Source organism: Lampetra planeri, chromosome 32 (genome assembly GCF_965212315.1).
Source record: "Lampetra planeri chromosome 32, kcLamPlan1.2.h2, whole genome shotgun sequence".
NCBI lineage: Eukaryota > Metazoa > Chordata > Hyperoartia > Petromyzontiformes > Petromyzontidae > Lampetra > Lampetra planeri.
In genome coordinates this window covers 484,834-504,182 of record NC_136138.1, presented here as the reverse complement: position 1 = coordinate 504,182, position 19,349 = coordinate 484,834, and positions in this window count along the sequence as shown.

The window sequence follows — 19,349 nt, the reverse complement described above, 5'->3', positions numbered from 1 at the left end:
GAGAGTGACACAGTTCACGCGGGGAGAGTGTCACAGTTCACGCGGGGAGAATGTCACAATTCACGCGGGGAGAGTGTCACAGTTCACGCGGGGAGAGTGACACAGTTCACGTGGGAGAATGACACAGTTCACTTGTGATAGTGACACAGTTCACGCGGGGAGAGTGTCACAGTTCACGTGGGGAGAGTGACACAGTTCACTTGTGAGAGTGACACGGTTCACGTGGGGAGAGTGTCACAGTTCATATGGGATAGTGACACAGTTGACTTGTGAGAGTGACACAGTTTACGGGGGGAGAGTGACACAGTTGACTTGTGAGAGTGACACAGTTCACGCGGGGAGAGTGTCACAGTTCACGTGGGGAGAGTGACACAGTTCACGTGGGAGAGTGACACAGTTGACTTGTGAGAGTGACACAGTTCACGGGGGGAGAGTGTCACAGATCACGCGGAAAGAGTGTCACAGTTCACACGGGGAGAGTGTCACAGTTCATGCTGGGAGAGTGACACGGTTCACGTGGGAGAGTGACACAGTTCACGTGTGAGACTGACACAGTTCACGTGGGGAGAATTACACAATTCCCGCGGGGAGAGTGTCACAATTCACGCGGGGAGAGTGTCACAGTTCACGCGGGGAGAGTGACACAGTTCACGTGGGAGAATGACACAGTTCACTTGTGAGAGTGACACAGTTCACGTGGGGAGAGTGACACAGTTCACGCGGGGAGAGTGACACAGTTCACGTGGGAGAATGACACAGTTCACTTGTGAGAGTGACACAGTTCACGCGGGGAGAGTGTCACAGTTCACGTGGGGAGAGTGACACAGTTTACTTGTGAGAGTGACACAGTTCACGTGGGGAGAGTGTCACAGTTCACGTGGGAGAGTGACACAGTTGACTTGTGAGAGTGACACAGTTCACGTGGGGAGAGTGACACAGTTGACTTGTGAGAGTGACACAGTTTACCCGGGGAGAGTGTCACAGTTCACGTGGGAGAGTGGCACAGTTGACTTGTGAGAGTGACACAGTTCACGTGGGGAGAGTGTCACAGTTCATGCGGGAAGAGTGTCACAATTCACGCGGGGAGAGGGTCACAGTTCACGCGGGGAGAGTGACACAGTTCACGTGGGGAGAGTGTCACAGTTCACGTGGGGAGAGTGACACAGTTCACGCGGGGAAAGTGTCACAATTCACGCGGGGTGAGTGTCACAGTTCACGCAGAGAGAGTGTCACAGTTCACGCGGGGAGAGTGACAAAGTTCACGTGGGAGAGTGACACAGTTCACTTGTGAGAGTGACACAGTTTACGTGGGGAGAGTGACACAGTTCATGCGCGGAGAGTGACACAGTTCATGCGGGGAGAGTGACACAGTTCACGTGGGGAGAGTGACACAGTTCACGCGGGGAGAATTACACAGTTCACGTGGGGAGAGTGACACAGATCTCGTGGGAGAGTGACACAGTTCACGTGAGGAGAGTGTCACAGTTCACGTGGGGAGAGTGACAGTTAACGCAGGGAGAGTGTCACAGTTCACGTGAGGAGAGTTACACAGTTCACGTGGGGAGAGTGACACAGTTCACGTGGGGAGAGTGTCACAGTTCACGCGGAAAGAGTGTCACAGTTCACGCGGGGAGAGTGTCACAGTTCATGCGGGGAGAGTGACACAGTTCACGTGGGAGAGTGACACAGTTCACGTGTGAGACTGACACAGTTCACGTGGGGAGAATAACACAGTTCACGCAGGGAGAGTGACACAGTTCACGTGGGAGAGTGACACAGTTCACGTGTGAGACTGAAACAGTTCACGTGGGGAGAGTGTCACAATTCACGCGGGGAGAGTGTCACAATTCACGCGGGAGAGTGTCACAGTTCACGCGGGGAGAGTGACACAGTTCACGTGGGAGAATGACACAGTTCACTTGTGAGAGTGACACAGTTCACGCGGGGAGAGTGTCACAGTTCACGTGGGGAGAGTGACACAGATTACCTGTGAGAGTGACACAGTTCACGTGGGGAGAGTTTCACAGTTCACATGGGAGAGTGACACAGTTGACTTGTGAGAGTGACACAGTTCACGTGGGGAGAGTGACACAGTTGACTTGTGAGAGTGACACAGTTCACGCGGGGAGAGTGTCACAGTTCACGTGGGAGAGTGACACAGTTGACTTGTGAGAGTGACACAGTTCACGTGGGGAGAGTGTCACAGTTCACGCGGGGAGAGTGTCACAATTCACGCGGGGAGAGGGTCACAGTTCACGCGGGGAGAGTGACACAGTTCACGTGGGGAGAATGTCACAGTTCACGTGGGGAAAGTGACACAGTTCACGCGGGGAAAGTGTCACAATTCACGCGGGGAGAGTGACACAGTTTACGTGGGAGAGTGACACAGTTCACGTGTGAGACTGACACAGTTCACTTGGGGAGAGTGTCACAACTCACACGGGGAGAGTGTCACAATTCACGCGGGGAGAGTGTCACAGTTCACGTGGGGAGAGTGACACAGTTCATGTGGGAGAATGACACAGTTCACGCGGGGAGAATTGCACAGTTCATGCAGGGAAAGTGTCACAGTTCACGTAGGAGAGTGACACAGTTCACTCGGGGAGAATTACACAGTTCACGCAGGGAGAGTGACACAGTTCACGTGGGAGAGTGACACAGTTCACGCGGGGAGAGTGTCAGTTCACGTGGGGAGAGTGACACAGTTCACGCGGGGAAAGTGTCACAGTTCACGCGGGGAGAGTGACACAGTTCACGCGGGGAGAGTGACACAGTTCACGCGGGGAGAATTACACAGTTCACGCGCGGAGAGTGACACAGTTCACGTGGGAGAGTGACACAGTTCACGTGGGGAGAGTGACACCATTCGCGCGGGGAGAGTGTCACAGTTCACGCAGAGAGAGTGTCACAGTTCATGCGGGGAGAGTGACACAGTTCACGTGGGAGAGTGACACAGTTCACTTGTGAGAGTGACACAGTTTACGTGGGGAGAGTGACACAGTTCACGCGGGGAGAATTACACAGTTCACGTGGGGAGAGTGACACAGATCTTGTGGGAGAGTGACACAGTTCACGTGAGGAGAGTGTCACAGTTCACGTGGGGAGAGTGACAGTTAACGCGGGGAGAGTGTCACAGTTCACGTGAGGAGAGTTACACAGTTCACGTGGGGAGAGTGACACAGTTCACGTGGGGAGAATGTCACAGTTCACGTGGGAGAGTGTCACAGTTCATGCAGGGAGAGTGACACAGTTCACGTGGGGAGAGTGACACAGTTCACGCGGGGAGAGTGTCACAGTTCACGTGGGGAGAGTGTCATCGTTCACGTGGGGAGAGTGTCATAGTTCACGTGCGGAGAGTGACACAGTTCACGTGTGGAGAGTGACACAGTTCACGTGAGGAGAATTACACAGTTCACGTGGGGAGAGTGACACAATTCACGTGGGGAAAGTGACACAGTTCACGTGGGGAGAGTGTCACAGTTCACGGGAGGAGAGTGTCACAGTTCACGTACGGAGAGTGACACAGTTCACGTGGGGAGAGTGGCGCAGTTCACGTGGGGAGAGTGTCACAGTTCACGGGAGGAGAGTGTCACAGTTCACGTGGGAGAGTGACACAGTTCACGTGGGGAGAGTGTCACAGTTCACGCGGGGAGAGTGTTACAGTTCACGTGAGGAGAGTGTTACAGTTCACGTGGGGAGAGTGTCACAATTCACGCGGGGAGAGTGTCACAGTTCACGGGAGGAGAGTGACACAGTTCACGTGGGGAGAGTGACACAGTTCACGTAGGGAGAGTGACACAGTTCACGTGGGGAGAGTGTCACAGTTCACGTGGGGAGAGTGACACAGTTCACGTGGGGAGAGTGTTACATTTCACGTGGGGAGAGTGTCACAGTTCACGCGGGGAGAGTGACAGAGTTCACGTGGGGAGAGTTGCACAGTTCACTTGTGAGAGTGACACAGTTCACGTGAGGAGAGTGACACAGTTCACGTGGGAGAGTGACACAGTTCATGTGTGGAGAGTGACACAGTTCACGTGGGGAGAGTGACACAGTTCACGTGGGGAGAGTGTTACATTTCACGTGTGGAGAGTGTCACAGTTCACGCGGGGAGAGTGACACAGTTCACGCGGGGAGAGTGACACAGTTCACGCGGGGAAAATTACACAGTTCACGTGGGGAGAGTGACACAGATCTCGTGGGAGAGTGACACAGTTCACGTGAGGAGAGTTTCACAGTTCACGTGGGGAGAGTGACAGTTAACGCGGGGAGAGTGTCACAGTTCACGTGAGGAGAGTTACACAGTTCACGTGGGGAGAGTGACACAGTTCACGTGGGGAGAGTGTCACAGTTCACGTGGGAGAGTGTCACAGTTCACGCGGGGAGAGTGACACAGTTCACGTGGGGAGAGTGACACAGTTCACGCGGGGAGAGTGTCACAGTTCACGTGGGGAGAGTGTCATCGTTCACGTGGGGAGAGTGACACAGTTCACGTGGGGAGAGTGACACAGTTCACGTGTGGAGAGTGACACAGTTCACGTGAGGAGAATTACACAGTTCACGTGGGGAGAGTGACACAGTTCACATGGGGAAAGTGACACAGTTCACGTGGGGAGAGTGTCACAGTTCACGGGAGGAGAGTGTCACAGTTCACGTGGGGAGAGTGACACAGTTCACGTGGGGAGAGTGACACTGTTTACGGGAGGAGAGTGTCACAGTTCACGTGGGAGAGTGACACAGTTCACGTGGGGAGAGTGACACAGTTCACGTTGGGAGAGTGTCACAGTTCACGTGAGGAGAGTGTCACAGTTCACGTGGGGAGAGTGTCACAGTTCACGCGGGGAGAGTGTTACAGTTCACGTGAGGAGAGTGTTACAGTTCACGTGGGGAGAGTGTCACAATTCACGCGGGGAGAGTGTCACAGTTCACGGGAGGAGAGTGACACAGTTCACGTGGGGAGAGTGACACAGTTCACGTGGGGAGAGTGTTACAGTTCACGTGAGGAGAGTGTTACAGTTCACGTGGGGAGAGTGTCACAATTTACGCGGGGAGAGTGTCACAGTTCACGGGAGGAGAGTGACACTGTTCACGTGGGGAGAGTGACACAGTTCACGTGGGGAGAGTGACACAGTTCACGTGGGGAGAGTGTCACAGTTCACGTGGGGAGAGTGACACAGTTCACGTGGGGAGAATGTTACATTTCACGTGGGGAGAGTGTCACAGTTCACGCGGGGAGAGTGACACAGTTCACGTGGGGAGAGTTACACAGTTCACTTGTGAGAGTGGCACAGTTCACGTGGGGAGAGTGACACAGTTCACGTGGGAGAGTGACACAGTTCACGTGTGGAGAGTGACACAGTTCACGCGGGGAGAGTGATGCAGTTCACGTGGGGAGAGTGACACAGTTCACGTGTGGAGAGTGTTACAGTTCACGTGGGGAGAGTGCCACAGTTCACGTGGGGAGAGTGTCACAGTTCATGCGGGGAGAGTGTCACAGATCACAGTGGGGAGAGTGTCACATTTCACGTGGGGAGAGGGGCACAGTTCACGCGGGGAGAGTGACACAGTACACGTGGGGAGAGTGTCACAGTTCACGCGGGGAGAGTGACACAATTCACGTGGGGAGAGTGTCACAGTTCACGCAGGGAGAATTACACAGTTCATGTGGGGAGAGTTACACAGTTCACGTGGGGAAAGTGTCACAGTTCACGCAGGGATAATTACACAGTTCACGTTAGGAGAGTGTTACAGTTCACGTGGGGAGAGTGACACAGTTCACGCGCGGAGAGTGACACAGTTCATGTGGGGAGAGTGACACAGTTCACGCGGGGAGAGTGACACAGTTCACGCGGGGAGAATTACACAGTTCACGTGGGGAGAGTGACACAGTTCACGTGGGAGAGTGACACAGTTCACGTGAGGAGAGTGTCACAGTCCACGTGGGGAGAGTGACACAGTTCACGTGGGGAGTGTGACACAGTTCACGTGGGGAGAGTGACACAGTTCACGTGTGGAGAGTGTTACAGTTCACGTGGGGAGAGTGGCACAGTTCACGTGGGGAGAGTGTCACAGTTCAAGCGGGGAGAGTGTCACAGTTCACCGTGGGAAGAATGTCACAGTTCACGTGGGGAGAGGGGCACAGTTCACGCGGGGAGAGTGACACAGTACACGTGGGGAGAGTGTCACAGTTCACGCGGGGAGAGTGACACAGTTCACGTGGGGAGAGTGTCACAGTTCACGCAGGGAGAATTACACAGTTCATGTGGGGAGAGTTACACAGTTCACGTGGGGAAAGTGTCACAGTTCACGCAGGGATAATTACACAGTTCACGTGAGGAGAGTGTTACAGTTCACGTGGGGAGAGTGACACAGTTCACGCGCGGAGAGTGACACAGTTCATGTGGAGAGAGTGACACAGTTCATGCGGGGAGAGTGACACAGTTCACGCAGGGAGAATTACACAGTTCACGTGGGGAGAGTGACACAGTTCACGTGGGAGAGTGACACAGTTCACGTGAGGAGAGTGTCACAGTCCACGTGGGGAGAGTGACAGTTCACGCGGGGAGAGTGTCAGTTCACGTGAGGAGAGTGACACAGTTCATGTGGGGAGTGTGACACAGTTCACGTGGGGAGAGTGTCACAGTTCACGTGGGAGAGTGTCACAGTTCACGCAAGGAGAGTGACACAGTTCACGTGGAGAGAGTGACACAGTTCACGTGGGGAGAGTGACACTGTTTACTGGAGGGGAGTGTCACAGTTCACGTGGGAGAGTGACACAGTTCACGTGGGGAGAGTGACACAGTTCACGTTGGGAGAGTGTCACACTTCACGTGGGGAGAGTGTCACAGTTCACGCGGGGAAAGTGACACAGTTCACGTGGGGAGAGTGTCACAGTTCACGTGGGGAGAGTGTCACAGTTCACGTGGGGAGAGTGTCACAGTTCATGCGTGGAGAGTGTTACAGTTCACGTGAGGAGAGTGTTACAGTTCACGTGGGGAGAGTGTCACAATTCACGTGGGGAGAGTGTCACAGTTCACGGGAGGAGAGTGACACAGTTCACGTGGGGAGAGTGACACAGTTCACGTGGGGAGAGTGACACAGTTCACGTGGGGAGAGTGTCACAGTTCACGTGGGGAGAGTGACACAGTTCACGTGGGGAGAGTATTACATTTCACGTGGGGAGAGTGTCACAGTTCACGCGGGGAGAATCACACAGTTCACGTGGGGAGAGTTACACAGTTCACTTGTGAGAGTGACACAGTTCACGTGGGGAGAGTGACACAGTTCACGTGGGAGAGTGACACAGTTCACGTGTGGAGAGTGACACAGTTCACGCGGGGAGAGTGATACAGTTCACGTGGGGAGAGTGACACAGTTCACGTGTGGAGAGTGTTACAGTTCACGTGGGGAGAGTGACACAGTTCACGTGGGGAGAGTGTCACAGTTCATGCAGGGAGAGTGTCACAGTTCACCGTGGGGAGAGTGTCACAGTTCACGTGGGGAGAGTGTCACAGTTCACGCAGGGAGAATTACACAGTTCACGTGGGGAGAGTTACACAGTTCACGTGGGGAGAGTGTCACAGTTCACGCAGGGAGAATTACACAGTTCACGTGAGGAGAGTGTTACAGTTCACGTGGGGAGAGTGACACAGTTCACGCGCGGAGAGTGACACAGTTCATGTGGGGAGAATGACACAGTTCACGCGGGGAGAGTGACACAGTTCACGCGGGGAGAATTACACAGTTCACGTGGGGAGAGTGACACAGTTCACGTGGGAGAGTGACACAGTTCACGTGAGGAGAGTGTCACAGTCCACGTGGGGAGAGTGGCAGTTCACGCGGGGAGAGTGTCACAGTTCACGTGAGGAGAGTGACACAGTTCACGTGGGGAGTGTGACACAGTTCACGTGGGGAGAGTGTCACAGTTCACGTGGGAGAGTGTCACAGTTCACGCGGGGAGAGTGACACAGTTCACGTGGGGAGAATGACACAGTTCACGTGTGAAGAGTTACACAGTTCACGTGAGGAGAATTACACAGTTCACGTGGGGAGAGTGACACAGTTCACGTGGGAGAGTGACACAGTTCACGTGAGGAGAGTGTCACAGTTCACGTGGGGAGAGTGACACAGTTCACATGGGGAGAGTGACAGTTCACGTGGGGAGAGTGTCACAGTTCACGGGAGGAGAGTGTCACAGTTCACGTGGGGAGAGTGACACAGTTCACGTGGGGAGAGTGACACAGTTCACGTGGGGAGAGTGTCACAGTTCACGGGAGGAGAGTGTCACATTTCATGTGGGGAGAGTGACACAGTTCACGTGGGGAGAGTGACACAGTTTACGGGAGGAGAGTGTCACAGTTCACGTGGGAGAGTGACACAGTTCACGTGGGGAGAGTGACACAGGTCACGTGGGGAGAGTGTCACAGTTCACGTGGGGAGAGTGTCACAGTTCACGTGGGGAGAGTGTCACAGTTCACGCGGGGAGAGTGTTACAGTTCACGTGAGGAGAGTGTTACAGTTCACGTGGGGAGAGTGTCACAATTCACGTGGGGAGAGTGTCACAGTTCACGTGGGGAGAGTGTCACAGTTCACGCGGGGAGAGTGTTACAGTTCACGTGAGGAGAGTGTTACAGTTCACGTGGGGAGAGTGACACAGTTCACGTGGGGAGAGTGACACAGTTCACGTGGGGAGAGTGACACAGTTCACGGGAGGAGAGTGACACAGTTCACGTGGGGAGAGTGTCACAATTCACGTGGGGAGAGTGACACAGTTCACGTGGGGAGAGTGTCACAGTTCACGGGAGGAGAGTGACACAGTTCACGTGGGGAGAGTGTCACAGTTCACGCGGGGAGAATGTCACCGTTCACGCGGGGAGAGTGACACAGTTCACGTGGGGAGAGTGTCACAGTTCACGTGGGGGGAGTGTCACAGTTCACGCAGGGAGAATTACACAGTTCACGCGGGAGAATGACACAGTTCACGTGGGGAGAGTGTCACAGTTCACGCGGGGAGAGTGACACAGTTCACGTGGGGAGACTGTCACAGTTCACGCATGGAGAATTACACAGTTCACGTGGTTAGAGTTACACAGTTCACGTGGCGAGAGTGTCACAGTTCACGCAGGGAGAATTACACAGTTCACGTGAGGAGAGTGTCACAGTTCACGTGGGGAGAGTGACACAGTTCACGTGGGGAGAGTGACACAGTTCACGCGGGGAGAATTACACAGTTCACGTGGGTAGAGTGACACAGTTCACGTGGGAGAGTGACACAGTTCACGTGAGGAGAGAGTCACAGTCCACGTGGGGAGAGTGACAGTTCACGCGGGGAGAGTGTCACAGTTCACGTGAGGAGAGTGACACAGTTCACGTGGGGAGAGTGACACAGTTCACGTGGGGAGAGTGTCACAGTTCACGTGGGAAAGTGTCACAGTTCACGCAAGGAGAGTGACACAGTTCACGTGGGGAGAGTGACACAGTTCACATGTGAAGAGTTACACAGTTCACGTGAGGAGAATTACACAGTTCACGTGGGGAGAGTGACACAGTTCACGTGGGAGAGTGACACAGTTCACGTGAGGAGAGTGTCACAGTTCACGTGGGGAGAGTGACACAGTTCACGTGGGGAGAGTGACACAGTTCACGTGTGGAGAGTGTTACAGTTCACGTGGGGAGAGTGCCACAGTTCACGTGGGGAGAGTGTCACAGTTCATGCGGGGAGAGTGTCACAGTTCACCGTGGGAAGAATGTCACAGTTCACGTGGGGAGAGGGGCACAGTTCACGCGGGGAGAGTGACACAGTACACGTGGGGAGAGTGTCACAGTTCACGCGGGGAGAGTGACACAGTTCACGTGGGGAGAGTGTCACAGTTCACGCAGGGAGAATTACACAGTTCATGTGGGGAGAGTTACACAGTTCACGTGGGGAAAGTGTCACAGTTCACGCAGGGATAATTACACAGTTCACGTGAGGAGAGTGTTACAGTTCACGTGGGGAGAGTGACACAGTTCACGCGCGGAGAGTGACACAGTTCATGTGGGGAGAGTGACACAGTTCACGCGGGAAGAGTGACACAGTTCACGCGGGGAGAATTACACAGTTCACGTGGGGAGAGTGACACAGTTCACGTGGGAGAGTGACACAGTTCACGTGAGGAGAGTGTCACAGTCCACGTGGGGAGAGTGACAGTTCACGCGGGGAGAGTGTCAGTTCACGTGAGGAGAGTGACACAGTTCATGTGGGGAGTGTGACACAGTTCACGTGGGGAGAGTGTCACAGTTCACGTGGGAGAGTGTCACAGTTCACGCGGGGAGAGTGACACAGTTCACGTGGGGAGAGTTACACAGTTCACGTGGGGAGAGTGTCACAGTTTACGGGAGGAGAGTGTCACAGTTCACGTGGGGAGAGTGACACAGTTCACGTGGGGAGAGTGACACAGTTCACATGTGAAGAGTTACACAGTTCACGTGAGGAGAATTACACAGTTCACGTGGGGAGAGTGACACAGTTCACGTGGGAGAGTGACACAGTTCACGTGAGGAGAGTGTCACAGTTCACGTGGGGAGAGTGACACAGTTCACGTGGGGAGAGTGACACAGTTCACGTGTGGAGAGTGTTACAGTTCACGTGGGGAGAGTGCCACAGTTCACGTGGGGAGAGTGTCACAGTTCATGCGGGGAGAGTGTCACAGTTCACCGTGGGAAGAATGTCACAGTTCACGTGGGGAGAGGGGCACAGTTCACGCGGGGAGAGTGACACAGTACACGTGGGGAGAGTGTCACAGTTCACGCGGGGAGAGTGACACAGTTCACGTGGGGAGAGTGTCACAGTTCACGCAGGGAGAATTACACAGTTCATGTGGGGAGAGTTACACAGTTCACGTGGGGAAAGTGTCACAGTTCACGCAGGGATAATTACACAGTTCACGTGAGGAGAGTGTTACAGTTCACGTGGGGAGAGTGACACAGTTCACGCGCGGAGAGTGACACAGTTCATGTGGGGAGAGTGACACAGTTCACGCGGGGAGAGTGACACAGTTCACGCGGGGAGAATTACACAGTTCACGTGGGGAGAGTGACACAGTTCACGTGGGAGAGTGACACAGTTCACGTGAGGAGAGTGTCACAGTCCACGTGGGGAGAGTGACAGTTCACGCGGGGAGAGTGTCAGTTCACGTGAGGAGAGTGACACAGTTCATGTGGGGAGTGTGACACAGTTCACGTGGGGAGAGTGTCACAGTTCACGTGGGAGAGTGTCACAGTTCACGCGGGGAGAGTGACACAGTTCACGTGGGGAGAGTTACACAGTTCACGTGGGGAGAGTGTCACAGTTTACGGGAGGAGAGTGTCACAGTTCACGTGGGGAGAGTGACACAGTTCACGTGGGGAGAGTGACACTGTTTACTGGAGGGGAGTGTCACAGTTCACGTGGGAGAGTGACACAGTTCACGTGGGGAGAGTGACACAGTTCACGTTGGGAGAGTGTCACACTTCACGTGGGGAGAGTGTCACAGTTCACGCGGGGAAAGTGACACAGTTCACGTGGGGAGAGTGTCACAGTTCACGTGGGGAGAGTGTCACAGTTCACGTGGGGAGAGTGTCACAGTTCACGCGTGGAGAGTGTTACAGTTCACGTGAGGAGAGTGTTACAGTTCACGTGGGGAGAGTGTCACAATTCACGCGGGGAGAGTGTCACAGTTCACGGGAGGAGAGTGACACAGTTCACGTGGGGAGAGTGACACAGTTCACGTGGGGAGAGTGACACAGTTCACGTGGGGAGAGTGTCACAGTTCACGTGGGGAGAGTGACACAGTTCACGTGGGGAGAGTATTACATTTCACGTGGGGAGAGTGTCACAGTTCACGCGGGGAGAATCACACAGTTCATGTGGGGAGAGTTACACAGTTCACTTGTGAGAGTGACACAGTTCACGTGGGGAGAGTGACACAGTTCACGTGGGAGAGTGACACAGTTCACGTGTGGAGAGTGACACAGTTCACGCGGGGAGAGTGATACAGTTCACGTGGGGAGAGTGACACAGTTCACGTGTGGAGAGTGTTACAGTTCACGTGGGGAGAGTGACACAGTTCACGTGGGGAGAGTGTCACAGTTCATGCAGGGAGAGTGTCACAGTTCACCGTGGGGAGAGTGTCACAGTTCACGTGGGGAGAGTGTCACAGTTCACGCAGGGAGAATTACACAGTTCACGTGGGGAGAGTTACACAGTTCACGTGGGGAGAGTGTCACAGTTCACGCAGGGAGAATTGCACAGTTCACGTGAGGAGAGTGTTACAGTTCACGTGGGGAGAGTGACACAGTTCACGCGCGGAGAGTGACACAGTTCATGTGGGGAGAATGACACAGTTCACGCGGGGAGAGTGACACAGTTCACGCGGGGAGAATTACACAGTTCACGTGGGGAGAGTGATACAGTTCACGTGGGAGAGTGACACAGTTCACGTGAGGAGAGTGTCACAGTCCACGTGGGGAGAGTGGCAGTTCACGCGGGGAGAGTGTCACAGTTCACGTGAGGAGAGTGACACAGTTCACGTGGGGAGTGTGACACAGTTCACGTGGGGAGAGTGTCACAGTTCACGTGGGAGAGTGTCACAGTTCACGCGGGGAGAGTGACACAGTTCACGTGGGGAGAATGACACAGTTCACGTGTGAAGAGTTACACAGTTCACGTGAGGAGAATTACACAGTTCACGTGGGGAGAGTGACACAGTTCACGTGGGAGAGTGACACAGTTCACGTGAGGAGAGTGTCACAGTTCACGTGGGGAGAGTGACACAGTTCACGTGGGGAGAGTGACAGTTCACGTGGGGAGAGTGTCACAGTTCACGGGAGGAGAGTGTCACAGTTCACGTGGGGAGAGTGACACAGTTCACGTGGGGAGAGTGACACAGTTCACGTGGGGAGAGTGACACAGGTCACGTGGGGAGAGTGTCACAGTTCACGTGGGGAGAGTGTCACAGTTCACGTGGGGAGAGTGTCACAGTTCACGCGGGGAGAGTGTTACAGTTCACGTGAGGAGAGTGTTACAGTTCACGTGGGGAGAGTGTCACAATTCACGTGGGGAGAGTGTCACAGTTCACGTGGGGAGAGTGTCACAGTTCACGCGGGGAGAGTGTTACAGTTCACGTGAGGAGAGTGTTACAGTTCACGTGGGGAGAGTGACACAGTTCACGTGGGGAGAGTGACACAGTTCACGTGGGGAGAGTGACACAGTTCACGGGAGGAGAGTGACACAGTTCACGTGGGGAGAGTGTCACAATTCACGTGGGGAGAGTGACACAGTTCACGTGGGGAGAGTGTCACAGTTCACGGGAGGAGAGTGACACAGTTCACGTGGGGAGAGTGTCACAGTTCACGCGGGGAGAATGTCACCGTTCACGCGGGGAGAGTGACACAGTTCACGTGGGGAGAGTGTCACAGTTCACGTGGGGGGAGTGTCACAGTTCACGTGAGGAGAGTGTTACAGTTCACGTGGGGAGAGTGTCACAATTCACGTGGGGAGAGTGTCACAGTTCACGTGGGGAGAGTGTCACAGTTCACGCGGGGAGAGTGTTACAGTTCACGTGAGGAGAGTGTTACAGTTCACGTGGGGAGAGTGACACAGTTCACGTGGGGAGAGTGACACAGTTCACGTGGGGAGAGTGACACAGTTCACGGGAGGAGAGTGACACAGTTCACGTGGGGAGAGTGTCACAATTCACGTGGGGAGAGTGACACAGTTCACGTGGGGAGAGTGTCACAGTTCACGGGAGGAGAGTGACACAGTTCACGTGGGGAGAGTGTCACAGTTCACGCGGGGAGAATGTCACCGTTCACGCGGGGAGAGTGACACAGTTCACGTGGGGAGAGTGTCACAGTTCACGTGGGGGGAGTGTCACAGTTCACGCAGGGAGAATTACACAGTTCACGCGGGGAGAATGACACAGTTTACGTGGGGAGAGTGTCACAGTTCACGCGGGGAGAGTGACACAGTTCACGTGGGGAGACTGTCACAGTTAACGCATGGAGAATTACACAGTTCACGTGGGGAGAGTTACACAGTTCACGTGGCGAGAGTGTCACAGTTCACGCAGGGAGAATTACACAGTTCACGTGAGGAGAGTGTCACAGTTCACGTGGGGAGAGTGACACAGTTCACGCGCGGAGAGTGACACTGTTCATGCGGGGAGAGTGACACAGTTCACGCGGGGAGAGTGACACAGTTCACGCGGGGAGAATTACACAGTTCACGTGGGTAGAGTGACACAGTTCACGTGGGAGAGTGACACAGTTCACGTGAGGAGAGAGTCACAGTCCACGTGAGGAGAGTGACAGTTCACGCGGGGAGAGTGTCACAGTTCACGTGAGGAGAGTGACACAGTTCACGTGGGGAGAGTGACACAGTTCACGTGGGGAGAGTGTCACAGTTCACGTGGGAAAGTGTCACAGTTCACGCAGGGAGAGTGACACAGTTCACGTGGGGAGAGTGACACAGTTCACATGTGAAGAGTTACACAGTTCACGTGAGGAGAATTACACAGTTCACGTGGGGAGAGTGACACAGTTCACGTGGGAGAGTGACACAGTTCACGTGAGGAGAGTGTCACAGTTCACGCGGGGAGAGTGTTACAGTTCACGTGAGGAGAGTGTTACAGTTCACGTGGGGAGAGTGACACAGTTCACGTGGGGAGAGTGACACAGTTCACGTGGGGAGAGTGACACAGTTCACGGGAGGAGAGTGACACAGTTCACGTGGGGAGAGTGTCACAATTCACGTGGGGAGAGTGACACAGTTCACGTGGGGAGAGTGTCACAGTTCACGGGAGGAGAGTGACACAGTTCACGTGGGGAGAGTGTCACAGTTCACGCGGGGAGAATGTCACCGTTCACGCGGGGAGAGTGACACAGTTCACGTGGGGAGAGTGTCACAGATCACGTGGGGGGAGTGTCACAGTTCACGCAGGGAGAATTACACAGTTCACGCGGGGAGAATGACACAGTTCACGTGGGGAGAGTGTCACAGTTCACGCGGGGAGAGTGACACAGTTCACGTGGGGAGACTGTCACAGTTCACGCATGGAGAATTACACAGTTCACGTGGGGAGAGTTACACAGTTCACGTGGCGAGAGTGTCACAGTTCACGCAGGGAGAATTACACAGTTCACGTGAGGAGAGTGTCACAGTTCACGTGGGGAGAGTGACACAGTTCACGCGCGGAGAGTGACACTGTTCATGCGGGGAGAGTGACACAGTTCACGCGGGGAGAGTGACACAGTTCACGCGGGGAGAATTACACAGTTCACGTGGGTAGAGTGACACAGTTCACGTGGGAGAGTGACACAGTTCACGTGAGGAGAGAGTCACAGTCCACGTGGGGAGAGTGACAGTTCACGCGGGGAGAGTGTCACAGTTCACGTGAGGAGAGTGACACAGTTCACGTGGGGAGAGTGACACAGTTCACGTGGGGAGAGTGTCACAGTTCACGTGGGAAAGTGTCACAGTTCACGCAGGGAGAGTGACACAGTTCACGTGGGGAGAGTGACACAGTTCATATGTGAAGAGTTACACAGTTCACGTGAGGAGAATTACACAGTTCACGTGGGGAGAGTGACACAGTTCACGTGGGAGAGTGACACAGTTCACGTGAGGAGAGTGTCACAGTTCACGTGGGGAGAGTGACACAGTTCACGTGGGGAGAGTGACACAGTTCACGTGGGGAGAGTGTCACAGTTCACGGGAGGAGAGTGTCACAGTTCACGTGAGGAGAGTGACACAGTTCACGTGGGGAGAGTGACACAGTTCACGTGGGGAGAGTGTCACAGTTCACGTGGGAAAGTGTCACAGTTCACGCAGGGAGAGTGATACAGTTCACGTGGGGAGAGTGACACAGTTCACGTGTGAAGAGTTACACAGTTCACGTGAGGAGAATTACACAGTTCACGTGGGGAGAGTGACACAGTTCACGTGGGAGAGTGACACAGTTCACGTGAGGAGAGTGTCACAGTTCACGTGGGGAGAGTGACACAGTTCACGTGGGGAGAGTGACACAGTTCACGTGGAGAGAGTGTCACAGTTCACGTGGGGAGAGTGTCACAATTCACGTGGGGAGAGTGTCACAGTTCACGCAGGGAGAATTACACAGTTCACGCGGGGAGAATGACACAGTTCACGTGGGGAGAGTGTCACAGTTCACGCGGGGAGAGTGACACAGTTCACGTGGGGAGACTGTCACAGTTAACGCTTGGAGAATTACACAGTTCACGTGGGGAGAGTTACACAGTTCACGTGGCGAGAGTGTCACAGTTCACGCAGGGAGAATTACACAGTTCACGTGAGGAGAGTGTCACAGTTCACGTGGGGAGAGTGACACAGTTCACGCGCGGAGAGTGACACTGTTCATGCGGGGAGAGTGACACAGTTCACGCGGGGAGAGTGACACAGTTCACGCGGGGAGAATTACACAGTTCACGTTGGTAGAGTGACACAGTTCACGTGGGAGAGTGACACAGTTCACGTGAGGAGAGAGTCACAGTCCACGTGGGGAGAGTGACAGTTCACGCGGGGAGAGTGTCACAGTTCACGTGAGGAGAGTGACACAGTTCACGTGGGGAGAGTGACACAGTTCACGTGGGGAGAGTGTCACAGTTCACGTGGGAAAGTGTCACAGTTCACGCAGGGAGAGTGACACAGTTCACGTGGGGAGAGTGACACAGTTCACATGTGAAGAGTTACACAGTTCACGTGAGGAGAATTACACAGTTCACGTGGGGAGAGTGACACAGTTCACGTGGGAGAGTGACACAGTTCACGTGAGGAGAGTGTCACAGTTCACGCGGGGAGAGTGTTACAGTTCACGTGAGGAGAGTGTTACAGTTCACGTGGGGAGAGTGACACAGTTCACGTGGGGAGAGTGACACAGTTCACGTGGGGAGAGTGTCACAATTCACGTGGGGAGAGTGACACAGTTCACGTGGGGAGAGTGTCACAGTTCACGCGGGGAGAATGTCACCGTTCACGCGGGGAGAGTGACACAGTTCACGTGGGGAGAGTGTCACAGTTCACGTGGGGGGAGTGTCACAGTTCACGCAGGGAGAATTACACAGTTCACGCGGGGAGAATGACACAGTTCACGTGGGGAGAGTGTCACAGTTCACGCGGGGAGAGTGACACAGTTCACGTGGGGAGACTGTCACAGTTCACGCATGGAGAATTACACAGTTCACGTGGGGAGAGTTACACAGTTCACGTGGCGAGAGTGTCACAGTTCACGCAGGGAGAATTACACAGTTCACGTGAGGAGAGTGTCACAGTTCACGTGGGGAGAGTGACACAGTTCACGCGCGGAGAGTGACACTGTTCATGCGGGGAGAGTGACACAGTTCACGCGGGGAGAGTGACACAGTTCACGCGGGGAGAATTACACAGTTCACGTGGGTAGAGTGACACAGTTCACGTGGGAGAGTGACACAGTTCACGTGAGGAGAGAGTCACAGTCCACGTGGGGAGAGTGACAGTTCACGCGGGGAGAGTGTCACAGTTCACGTGAGGAGAGTGACACAGTTCACGTGGGGAGAGTGACACAGTTCACGTGGGGAGAGTGTCACAGTTCACGTGGGAAAGTGTCACAGTTCACGCAGGGAGAGTGACACAGTTCACGTGGGGAGAGTGACACAGTTCACATGTGAAGAGTTACACAGTTCACGTGAGGAGAATTACACAGTTCACGTGGGGAGAGTGACACAGTTCACGTGGGAGAGTGACACAGTTCACGTGAGGAGAGTGTCACAGTTCACGTGGGGAGAGTGACACAGTTCACGTGGGGAGAGTGACACAGTTCACGTGGGGAGAGTGTCACAGTTCACGGGAGGAGAATGTCACAGTTCACGTGAGGAGAGTGACACAGTTCACGTGGGGAGAGTGACACAGTTCACGTGGGGAGAGTGTCACAGTTCACGTGGGAAAGTGTCACAGTTCACGCAGGGAGAGTGATACAGTTCACGTGGGGAGAGTGACACAGTTCACGTGTGAAGAGTTACACAGTTCACGTGAGGAGAATTACACAGTTCACGCGGGGAGAGTGTTACAGTTCACGTGAGGAGAGTGTTACAGTTCACGTGGGGAGAGTGTCACAATTCACGCGGGGAGAGTGTCACAATTCACGGGAGGAGAGTGACCGTTCACGTGGGGAGAGTGACACAGTTCACGTTGGGAAAGTGACACAGTTCACGTGGGGAGAGTGACACAGTTCACGGGAGGAGAGTGACACAGTTCACGTGGGGAGAGTGTCACAATTCACGTGGGGAGAGTGACACAGTTCACGTGGGGAGAGTGTCACAGTTCACGGGAGGAGAGTGACACAGTTCACGTGGGGAGAGTGTCACAGTTCACGCGGGAAGAGTGTCACAGTTCACGCGGGGAGAGTGACACAGTTCACGTGGGGAGAGTGTGACAGTTCACGTGGGGAGAGTGTCACAGTTCACGTGGGGAGAGTGACACAGTTCACGTGGGGAGAGTGTTACATTTCACGTGGGGAGAGTGTCACAGTTCACGCGGGGAGAGTGTCACAGTTCACCGTGGGGAGAGTGTCACAGTTCACGTGGGGAGAGTGGCACAGTTCACGCGGGGAGAGTGACACAGTTCACGTGGGAGAGTGACACAGTTCACGTGGGGAGAGTGTCACAGTTCACGCAGGGAGAATTACACAGTTCACGCAGGGAGAGTGACACAGTTCACGTGGGGAGAGTGTCACAGTTCACGCGGGGAGAGTGACACAGTTCACGTGGGGAGAGTGTCACAGTTCACGCAGGGAGAATTACACAGTTCACGAATGGAGAGTTACACAGTTCACGTGGGAGAGTGACACAGTTCACGCGGGGAGAGTGACACAGTTCACGTGGGGAGAGTGACAAAGTTCACGCGGGGAAAGTGTCACAGTTCACGCGGGGAGAGTGACACAGTTCACGCGGGGAGAGTGACACAGTTCACGCGGGGAGAATTACACAGTTCACGCGGGGAGGGTGACACAGTTCACGTGGGGAGAGTGACACAGTTCACGTGGGGAGAGTGACACAGTTCACGTGGGGAGAGTGACACAGTTCACGTGGGGAGAGTGACACAGTTCACGTGAGAAGAATTACACAGTTCACGCGGGGAAAGTGTCACAGGTCACGCGGGGAGAGTGACACAGTTCACGCGGGGAGAGTGACACAGTTCACGCGGGGAGAAGTACACAGTTCACGCGGGGAGAGTGACACAGTTAACGTGGGAGAGTGACATAGTTCACGCGGGGAGAATTACACAGTTCACACGGGGAGAGTGTCACAGTTCACCGTGGGGAGAGTGTCACAGTTCACGT